The following is a 10,000-nucleotide window of genomic DNA, read 5'->3' on the forward strand; positions in this document are numbered from 1 at the left end:
CACACACACACACACACACACACACACACACACACACACACACACACACACACACACACACACACACACACACACACACACACACACACACACACACACACACATACACACACACACACACACACACACACACACACACACACAAATACACACACGCACAACCAAACACACAGTACGTCCGTTTCCGTAAACGAGTGCACCCCTCCCTCCCTCCCTCCCTCCCTCCCTTCCTTCCCTCCCTCACTTCCCACACCCCTCCTCATCACCTCCTCCTCACCCTCCTCCCTTCCTTCCCCTCTCCTCCCTCCTCCTCCCGTCACCCCTTCTTCCCCCCCCCACACAATACCCTACATCCCCCCCCCCCCGTCGCAACTTCATCTTCGCAGCCAAGGATACACTAAAACTGAAATCCCGGACCCAATTTGGCGTGGAATTGCCGAGGCGGCTCCGGCGGCCAATCCCGGCGCTGATGCGGAGACTCCGGGTGCGTGCGCGCGAGAGAGGGGCGCAGGGGGCGGGGGCGGGGGGGGGGGGGAGGTGCGTAGTCTCCTGCAGCAGGGACGGAACTTGCCTCCAGCTGGTGGTGGGCGCCGGAGGGGTAGTGGGGGGTGGAGGGGAGGGGGTAGGGAGGTGGGAGAGGGAGGAGGTGGAGGGGGAGGTGAAGGTGGAGGGGGAAAGTGAGTGGGGAGGGAGGTGAAGGGGAAGAGGATGAGGAAGGAGATGGGGGGAGGGGTAGGGAGGAGGGGGAAGGGGGAAGGTAGAAGCGGAAGGGGAAGGAGACAGGGGATAGGGGAGAAGGGAAGAGGAGAAGAGGAAAAAAGTGGAAAGGGAGAAAGGGGAGAAAGGGAAAAAAAGAAGGGGGCAGAGGGAAGTGGAAAAAGAGGGACGGGGAGAAAAAGAAGAAAACAACTAGAAAGGAGAGAGGGGAAAGAGCAAGGAAAATAACAAAGGGGGAAAAGAGGAAGTAAGGAAAGGGTAAGAGAAACAACAAAGGAAAAAATAGAGGAAAAAGGAAGGGGAGAAGAAGAGAAAGAGAGAAAGGAAGGAGAGAAGAAGAGAGAGAAAGAAAGGAAAGGGAGAAGAAGAGAGAGAAAGAAAGGAAGGGGAGGAGAAGAAGAGAAGGAGAGAAAGGAGAGGAAAGGAAGAAGGGGGAAGAGGCAGCAGGACAGAAGATGAAAGTTTATTGTGCTCTTCCACAGGGTGTTAATGCGCCTGCGGGGGTCGAGGAGAGAGCGGGTGGCGTGCAGATTACGCCCGGGGTTGCGAACCACCGGGGGCGAACCACGGGGGGGGGGGGCACTGGGGAGGGGGGGAAGACCACCGGCATGGGGGCACTGAGGGGCCAGCCACCGGGGGGGGGCACTGGGGGACCAACCACGGGGCACTGGGGGGCGAACCACCGGAGGCGAACCACCGGGGAACATGACGAGGAGGAGGAGGAGGAGGGGGAGGAGGAGAAAGAAGAGGAGGAGGAGGAGAAAGAGGGAGAAGGATGGAGGAGGAGGAGGAGATGTGTGTGCAGTCAATAAAATACAAGATACATTAAAACAATATATAACTTAAATTAAAATTTGCTCATACCAGAGGAACTCTATAATCAGAACTCATTCTCTCTCTCTCTCTCTCTCTCTCTCTCTCTCTCTCTCTCTCTCTCTCTCTCTCTCTCTCTCTCTCTCTCTCTCTCTCTCTCTCTCTCTCTCTCTCTATACTCACCTCCTCCTCACTCACTCACTCACTCACTCACTCACTCACTCACTCACTCACTCACTCACTCTCACTCTCACTCTCTCACTCTCAATCTCACTCTCAATCTCACTCTCAATCTCACTTTCTCACTCACTTTCACTCTCACTCTCACTCTCACTCACTTTCACTCACTCACTCTCACTCTCACTCACTTTCACTTTCACTCACTCTCACTCACCCTCACTCTCACTCACTCTCACTCTCTCACTCACTCTCACTTTCACTCTCACTCACTTTCACTTTCACTTTCACTTTCACTTTCACTTTCACTCACCCTCACTCTCACTCACCCTCACTCTCACTCACCCTCACTCTCACTCTCTCACTCATCCTCACTCTCACCCTCACTCTCACTCACTTTCACTTTCACTTTCACTCACTCTCACTCTTACTCGCCCTCACTCTCACTCACCCTCACTCTCACTCACCCTCACTCTCACTCTCACTCACACTCTCACTCACACTCCCCATCGTACCGCAGACCTTCGCCCCAAACCACATTAACCATACGAACCCTAAGGTTTCTCTTTAATTATATACTCTACTTTCCAGAAGAAAAAAAAATAAATATGCATTAATGAATATGATCCTCGTTATTCATGGTCACGTATACCATGCATGTGAAGACGCTGAAAAAAATATGAAGAAGAAAAAAAATTGTATCCTGCTCGGTATGTTTTGAATAGAGGTGGGGCGGGTAGGGGGTTAGGGGGGGGGCTTCTAGTTTCATTTTCTTTGTAGTTTTTGTAATTGTTCTGATTTTATCGTAATTATGATTGACACCCACTCATACACACCCTCCCCTTCCCCCTCCCCCTCTCTCCCATCTACCTTTCTCCCCTTCCCCCTCCCCCTCTCCCCGCTTTCTCCCTCTCCTTCCTCCCTCTCCTCCCTCCCTCTCTCCTTCTCTCCCTCTCCTTCCTCCCTCTCTCCCTCTCCTTCCTCCCTCTCTCCCTCTCCTTCCTCCCTCTCCTTCCTCCCTCTCCTTCCTCCCTCTCTCCCTCTCCTTCCTCCCTCTCTCCCTCTCCTTCCTCCCTCTCTCCCTGTCCCTCATTCCCTACTTTATCCGCCTCCCTATCTTCTCTTTTAACTGCCCATTTTCCGGATAATATAAATCAGGGTCAGAAGTACTATAACCCTCATCCATCACGATAGAAGAAGAGAAGACGGAAAAAAACAGAAGAAAAGAAGAAGAGAAGAGGAGAAGAAGAAGAAGAAGAAGAAGAAGAGGAGGAGGAGGAGGAGGAGGAGGAGAAGAAGAAGAAGAAGAAGAAGAAGAAGAAGAGGAGGAGAAGAAGAAGAAGAAGAGGAGGAGGAGAAGGAGGAAGAGGAGAAGAAGAAGAAAGAGGAGGAGGAAGGAGGAAGAGGAAGGAAGAAGAAGAAGAAGAAGAAGAAGAAGAAGAGGAGGAGGAGAGGAGGAGGAGTAGAGGAGGAGAAGAAGAAGAAGAAAGAGAAGGAGAAGAAGAAGAAGAAGATGAAGGAGGAGGGAGGAAGAGAGAGAGGAGAGAGATCAGGGAGGGAGGAGGAACAGGGTTTAAGATGAAGAGGAAGAGGGAAAAGGTGGAGGAAGAAAAGAGAAAAGGGAGGAGATGAGGAAAAAAGAAAGAAAAAAAGTCAAGAAAAAAATTAAACAGAAATGAAATTCAACACGGGAAAGATTTTCAAAACGTGAAGAAAAAATAAAAGAGGAAAAGAAAAAAGAAGAAAGAAAAAACAAGGATAAGAAAAAGAAAGAGAAAGAAAAGAGATAAAGACAGAAAGAAGGACCCCCCCCTCCCAAGACCCCAAACACGACCTCGAAAGCCGGCCCTGAAAGGTCACCCGGACGAGGTCGCCGAGACAAAGGTCGGGGTGGCTGGTCCTCGTCGGGAAGGAGAGAGAAAGACGAAAGAAAGAAAGAAAGACAGAAATACAGAGATAGATAGATAGAGAGAAAGAGAGGCGAGAGGAGAGAGAGAGAGAGAGAGAGAGAGAGAGAGAGAGAGAGAGAGAGAGAGAGAGAGAGAGAGAGAGAGAGAGAGAGAGACAGAGACAGAGAGAGGGAGGGAGGGAGGGAGGGAGGGAGGGAAGGAGAGAAGGAAGGAAAGAGAAAGACGAAAGAGAGGCAGACAGACAGAAATACGGAGATAGAGAGAGAGATAGAGAGAGGGGCGAGAGGGAGAGAGAGAGAGAAGTGATAGGCACAGACAATCAAAGACAAACAGATGGATACAAGCATAAAATAGAGACAAAAAAGAAAAAAATAACTCCAAAACAATACAACGAAAGCAAGCCAAAGCAAGCAGAAGCAAGCCAAAGCAAGAAGACGCAAGCGAAAGCAAGCAGAAGCAAGCAGAAGCAAGCCAAAGTAAGCAAAAGCAAGCCAAAGCAAGAAGACGCAAGCGAAAGCAAGCAGAAGCAAGCCAAAGTAAGCAAAAGCAAGCCAAAGCAAGCGCAAGGAGAGACAAGCAAGATCACACTTCAAGTCGTCCTCAAGACACGAAGGTCACGTATGCTCCGCCCACAGTCGAACTTCTCCAAGAATTCCGAGGGAGAAAACGCAAGCAGGATCAAACTCAATCAAGCGGGAGAAAACGCAATCAGTAGGAGACAACTCAAGTAGGAGACAACTCAAGCAGGATAAATGCAAGTAGGATCAAACTCAATCAAGCAGGAGAAAATAAGCAGAAGAAAACTTTAGGACACTCAAGCAGGAGAAAACTTTAGGACACTCAAGCAGGAGAACTTAGGCAGGAGAAAACTCAAGCAGGAGAAAACTTAAGGACACTCAAGCAGGAGAACTTAGGCAGGAGAAAACTCAAGCAGGAGAAAACTTAAAGACACTCAAGCAGGAGAAAACTCAATTAAGCAGGAGAAAACAAGCAGAAGAAAACTTTAGGACACTCAAGCAGGAGAACTTAGGCAGGAGAAAACTCAAGCAGGAAGGCTCGTCCTTGAGACGCTGTGCTTGTTATCTTGACCTAACTGTTTTTCCTCTCACGTTCTGCGTCTGGCTGCCTGTTTGTACGGTTTTCTTTTATTTTCCCCTCACGTTCTCCTCCTCTCTTGCTATTTGTCTGTCTCTCTGTTTGTTTTTACATTTTCCTTTCTTTTCTTATCTATTTCTGTCTTCTTCCTTTTTTCTTTTTTCCTCGTTCTTTCTTTCCCTTTTTTTTTCTTTCTTTCTCTCTCATTCTTTCCTATCCTTCCCCACCCTCTCTTTTTTTTTACCTTTTCTTCTACCTTCTTCACCCCCCCGTTTCTCTTTTTTTGCCTGATACCCCCCTCTCTCTCTCTCTCTCTCTCTTTTTCCCCCCATACCCCTCTCTCTCTCTCTCTCTCACTCTCTCTCTCTCTCTCTCTCTCTCTCTCTCTCTCTCTCTCTCTCTCTCTCTCTCTCTCTCTCTCTCTCTCTCTCTCTCCCTCCCTCCCTCCCTCCTCCCTCCACCCTCCCACCCTCCCTCCCTCCCTCCCTCCCTCCTCCCTCCCTCCCTCTCTCCCTCTCTCTCCCTCTCCTCCCTCTCTCCTCTCTCTCCTCTCCTCTCCCTCTCTCCCTCTCTCCTCTCTCTCCTCTCTCTCCCTCTTTCTCCTCTTTCCCCTCTTTCCCTCTTTCCTCTTTCCCTCTCTCCTCTCTCCCTCTCTCCCTCTCTCCCTCTTCCTCCCTCTCCCTCCCTCCCTCCCTCCCTCCCTCCCTCCCTCCCTCCTCCCCTCCCTCTCCCTCGTTCCTCACCACCTCTCCTCGTTCTCTACCTCTCCCCTCGTTCTCTACCTCTCCCTCGTTCTCTACCTCTCCTCGTTCTCTACCTCTCCTCCCTCCCTCCCTCCCTCCCTCCTCCCTCCCTCTCCTCAAGCCTCTACCTCTCCCTCGTTCACCTTCCCTAAGCCCTTCTACCTCTCCTCGTTCTCTACCTCTCCTCGTTCCTCTACCTACCTCCCTCGTTCTCTACCTCTCCCTCGTTCTCTCTCCCTCGTTCTCTACCTCTCCTCCCCTCGTTCTCTACCACCTCTCTCCTCGTTCTCTACCTTCTCCCTCGTTCTCTACCTCTCCCTCGTCTCTCTACCTCTCCCTCGTTCTCTACTTCTCCCTCGTTCTCTACCTCTCCCTCGTTCTCTACCTCTCCCTCGTTCTCTACCTCTCCCTCGTTCTCTACCTCTCCCTCGTTCTCTACCTCTCCCTCGTTCTCTACCTCTCCCTCGTTCTCTACCTCTCCCTCGTTCTCTACCTCTCCCTCGTTCTCTACCTCTCCCTCGTTCTCTACCTCTCCCTCGTTCTCTACACTCCTCCCTCGTTCCCACTCAGGTTCTCTACTCCTCCCTCGTTCTCTACGTCTCCCTCGTTCTCTACCTCTCCCTCGTTCTCTACCTCTCCCTCGTTCTCTACCTCTCCCTCGTTCTCTACCTCTCCCTCGTTCTCTATCTCTCCCTCGTTCTCTACCTCTCCCTCATGTTCTCTACCTCTCCCTCGTTCTCTACCTCTCTACTCTCCCTCACTCGTTCTCTACCTCTCTCCTCACCCCCTCCCCTACCTCCCTCCCTCCCCCTCTCCTCCCTCCCTCCTCTCTCTCTCCCTCCCCCTCTCTCTCTCCCTCCCCTCCTCTATCTCCCTCCCCTCTCTCTCTCCCTCCCCCCCTCTCTCTCCCTCTCCCCCTCTCTTTCCCTCTTCCTCCTTCCTGTCCTCTCCCTCTCTTTTTTCCTCATACCCTCTCTCTCTCTCTCTCTCTCTTCCCTCTCTCCTCTCCCTCTCCCTCTCCCTCTCCTCTCCTCCCTCTCCCTCTCCCTCTCCCTCTCCCTCTCCTCTCCTCTCGCACCCTCACTCTCACACTCTCTCCTCCCTCCCTCTCCCTCATTCTCTCCCTTTCCCTCTCCTTCTTCTTTTCCTTCCTCTCTCATCAGCTCCTATTTTCGCTTCCACTCCCTCCCAACCTTCCTTCACCCTCTCTTCTTGTCTGAATCCTTTAATCTTGTGAGGAGCATTTTTGGCATTTTGGAATTCCTTTTGAACCGTCAGTGATTTTGTCTTCATGTCTATTTTTCTTTTTCTTCCAATTCTTTCTTTTTCTTCTTCTTCTTATATTTAAGGTCTATTTTTCTTATTTTTCTCGTTTTTTTAAACTAATCTGGTTACCTTACACTGATTAGTATTTCGTCAGTGCATGTTTCGTCTGGTTGTCAGCCTTTTTATCAGAGAGTGCATGCTCGCCTGGTCGTCAGCTTCAACCTGGCCGTCTGTCGTCTGGTTGCTTTATGATGGAGGCCTGGGACCACTTCACGTAGACACCGACGGTCACCTCCCGAAGTGGTCCCAGGCCTCCATCACAAAGCAAGGCCTGGCCCCACGACAAAGCAAGATGGTAGAAGCGGCGTTCATTCACACAACTAACAACATCAACGCCGCTACGGGGAGCCACGAACTAGCCAAGGTCGTCGCTCACCTGATTACCGGCGTGACCTATAAATACTCCTCTATGTACCTCTTGTCATGTATGCCCTGACAAAGCATTAGCGAAAAGGCCTTCGCCATATTCGTGCGTTTTCTTGTCCTTCCCTTCGTTGTTCCTGTTGCCGTCAGCGCATGTCCGTCTGGTTGTCAGCCTGGACGCTTTTGTCATCAGCGTATGCCTCGCCTGGTCGTTCGTCCGTAGTGGTCTGGTCGTAAGCCTTTTCGTCAGCCAGTGCATGCTCGTCTGGCTGTCAGCCTTTTCGTCAGCCAGTGCATGCTCGTCCGGTTGTCAGCCTTTTCGTCAGCCAGTGCATGCTCGTCCGGTCGTCAGGCTGCCCCCTTTTTACCCGTCCGCATCCGCCGGGTCTCCCTCCTCCGCGCATCCGGCCGCCGATCTCGAGCACGACCCACATCCGCGGACGCGCCCCAGCCCGCCATTCCCGTGGGTCAGAGCCGCACGACGCTCGTCCAGGTGGCAGGGAACGGGCCAGCTGCGGCGCTACCCGGCACCACCTGTGGCCGTGCATACAGTGCCAAGACCTCGTGCCTCGCGAGCGCTTCCACGTGCACGGCGCCTCATCCGCTTCCACAGACACTGACGGCGCCTCATCCGCTTCCACAGACACTGAAGCTCCGATGCTCCCATATACACGCTAACGGCACATGGTATATAATCTTTTATTACGAAATACTGCAACACGTGACGATATTTACATGTTAGGACATGCAACCAGCGCACAAAAATACGATCGTATTCCTTTTTATTAAAATTCTTTATGCAAAACAGACGACCTCGTTAAATCTATCCGCTCTCAGTTATACAGTCTATACCAATATGCAATGGAATGCATAGCACAGCGCCCACGACACAAAATAAATATAAACACTGATTACAACAATATTACACAACCCATACGCCCCCATCCTCCGAACAATAACAAACAAATAAATAAACAAATACTATAATGAATTTTAAAAAACTATAAACTACTATAATTAATAAAAAATACTGTAATAAACAAAAATACCATAAAATATACTATAACAAATAAAAAAAATTCTATAATAAACAAACGTGTTAATAAAAAAAAAAACACTACAAACTTACAACAAATAAAAAATACTACAAAAACACTATACCAAATAAAAAAAAACACTACAAAATTACCACAACAAACAAAAAATACCACAACAAACACTATACCAAATAAAAAAAAACACTACAACAAATACTATAACACAAACACCATCCCGCACCGCACTCTCAAAACGCCCCACCACCGCCATTCATAATTCGCACTAATTGTTATCACATCTGACGTGGCCCTAAATGCTGCAACAGAACAAGGAGTAACGGATATTGTTATTGTTGATCACGGCCATGGAGCAGCAACATCAACAGTGGCACTATCAAGAGCGCCACACACACAGCGGGGCCGACGTGCAGTGCCATTCGCGCGGTGATCTCCTGTTGCAGATCTGCATGGCTCTTTTGTTTTAACTTTGTGGGGATTATTTGCTGTGCGGGTCTTTCTTTTGTATACTTTTTTTCTTCGTTTTATTTATTTATTTCTCTCTCTCTCACTCTCTCTTTCTATCTTTCTTTCTTTCTTTCTTTCTTTCTTTCTTTCTTTCTTTCTTTCTTTCTTTCTTTCTTTCTTTCTTTCTTTCTTTCTTTCTTTCTCTCTCTCTCTCTCTCTCTCTCTCTCTCTTTGTATTCTTTTTCGTTCGTTCTTTTGTCTTTCTGTCTTTCCTTTTTTGCCACTTTTCTCTCCTTCTGCCTATGTTCTTCATTCTTATTTTCCTTCTCCTTCTCCCCTCCTCTATACTTTCTTCTTCTTCTTCTTCTTCTTCTTCTTCTTCTTCTTCTTCTTCTTCTTCTTCTACTACTACTACTACTACTACTACTTCTTCTTCTTCTTTTACTTCTACTACTTTTTCTCCCTCTAATTTTTCCTCCTCTAATAATTATTTTCACAAAAGCTGTCATCATTAACAATCTAACCATAATCATCATCATCCCTATCATGAACATCATCACTTCTCCCTCTGCATTGTTACCAATTGTTATTACTGTTATCATAACCACTCACTCATCACCACCACCACCCCCTCACCATCACCATCACCATCACCCCATCACAACCACCCCCTCGCCATCACCACCACACAATAACTCCCCACACCACCATTGTCCACCCCACCACAACCCTCCCCCACTATCACCTCCCCTGCACCACCACCCTCCCCACCTTCCCATCCACCACCACAATGCCCCACCCTCACCACCACTGCTCCACCCTCACCACCACCCCACTCACACCCCACCCACCATCACTTCCCCACCACCCACCCTACCACCATCACCCCCTGCCCCATTTCCACCACCACCACCACCCCCCACCCCCCCACACCCCACCCAGCGGCGGAGGTCACGTGCCCCGAGTCCGCCAACCAGCTGAAGCAAGGTGTAGGAGAGTCGTAATTGAATAGTGAGAACTGATCGATAGCGTGACGGCCGCCCTGGGTTCTGCTCTGCCTGGACGAGAGGTGTCATGCACGAGTGGAGGGGAAGGGGGAGAGGTGAGGAGGGGGAGGGGAGAGGGGGGGGGGGAGAGGTGAGGAGGGGGTGGAGGTGGAGGGGAGGGGAGGCAGAGGGGAGGGGAGGTGGGAAGGTGGGAGGTAGAGGTGGAGAGGGGGAGGGGAGGGGAGGGGAGGTGGGAGGTAGAGGTGGAGGTGGGACGTAGAGGTGGAGGGGGAGGGAGGAGGGGAGTGGGGGATAAGGGAGGGTAGGAGGGGCGGGAGAGGGAGGAGTGTGAATGTGGGAGGAGGAGA

At 50.3% G+C, this 10,000-nt stretch overlaps 1 protein-coding gene across 2 annotated transcripts in view; it reads right to left on the reverse strand.

Moving 5' to 3' along the window:
• Positions 1-10,000, reverse strand: part of LOC113817683 (tryparedoxin) — an 88,515-nt gene that overhangs the window by 38,457 nt on the left and 40,058 nt on the right. The window lies entirely within an intron of this gene.

This window comes from Penaeus vannamei, chromosome 9, assembly GCF_042767895.1.
Source record: "Penaeus vannamei isolate JL-2024 chromosome 9, ASM4276789v1, whole genome shotgun sequence".
Taxonomy (NCBI): Eukaryota; Metazoa; Arthropoda; class Malacostraca; order Decapoda; family Penaeidae; genus Penaeus; species Penaeus vannamei.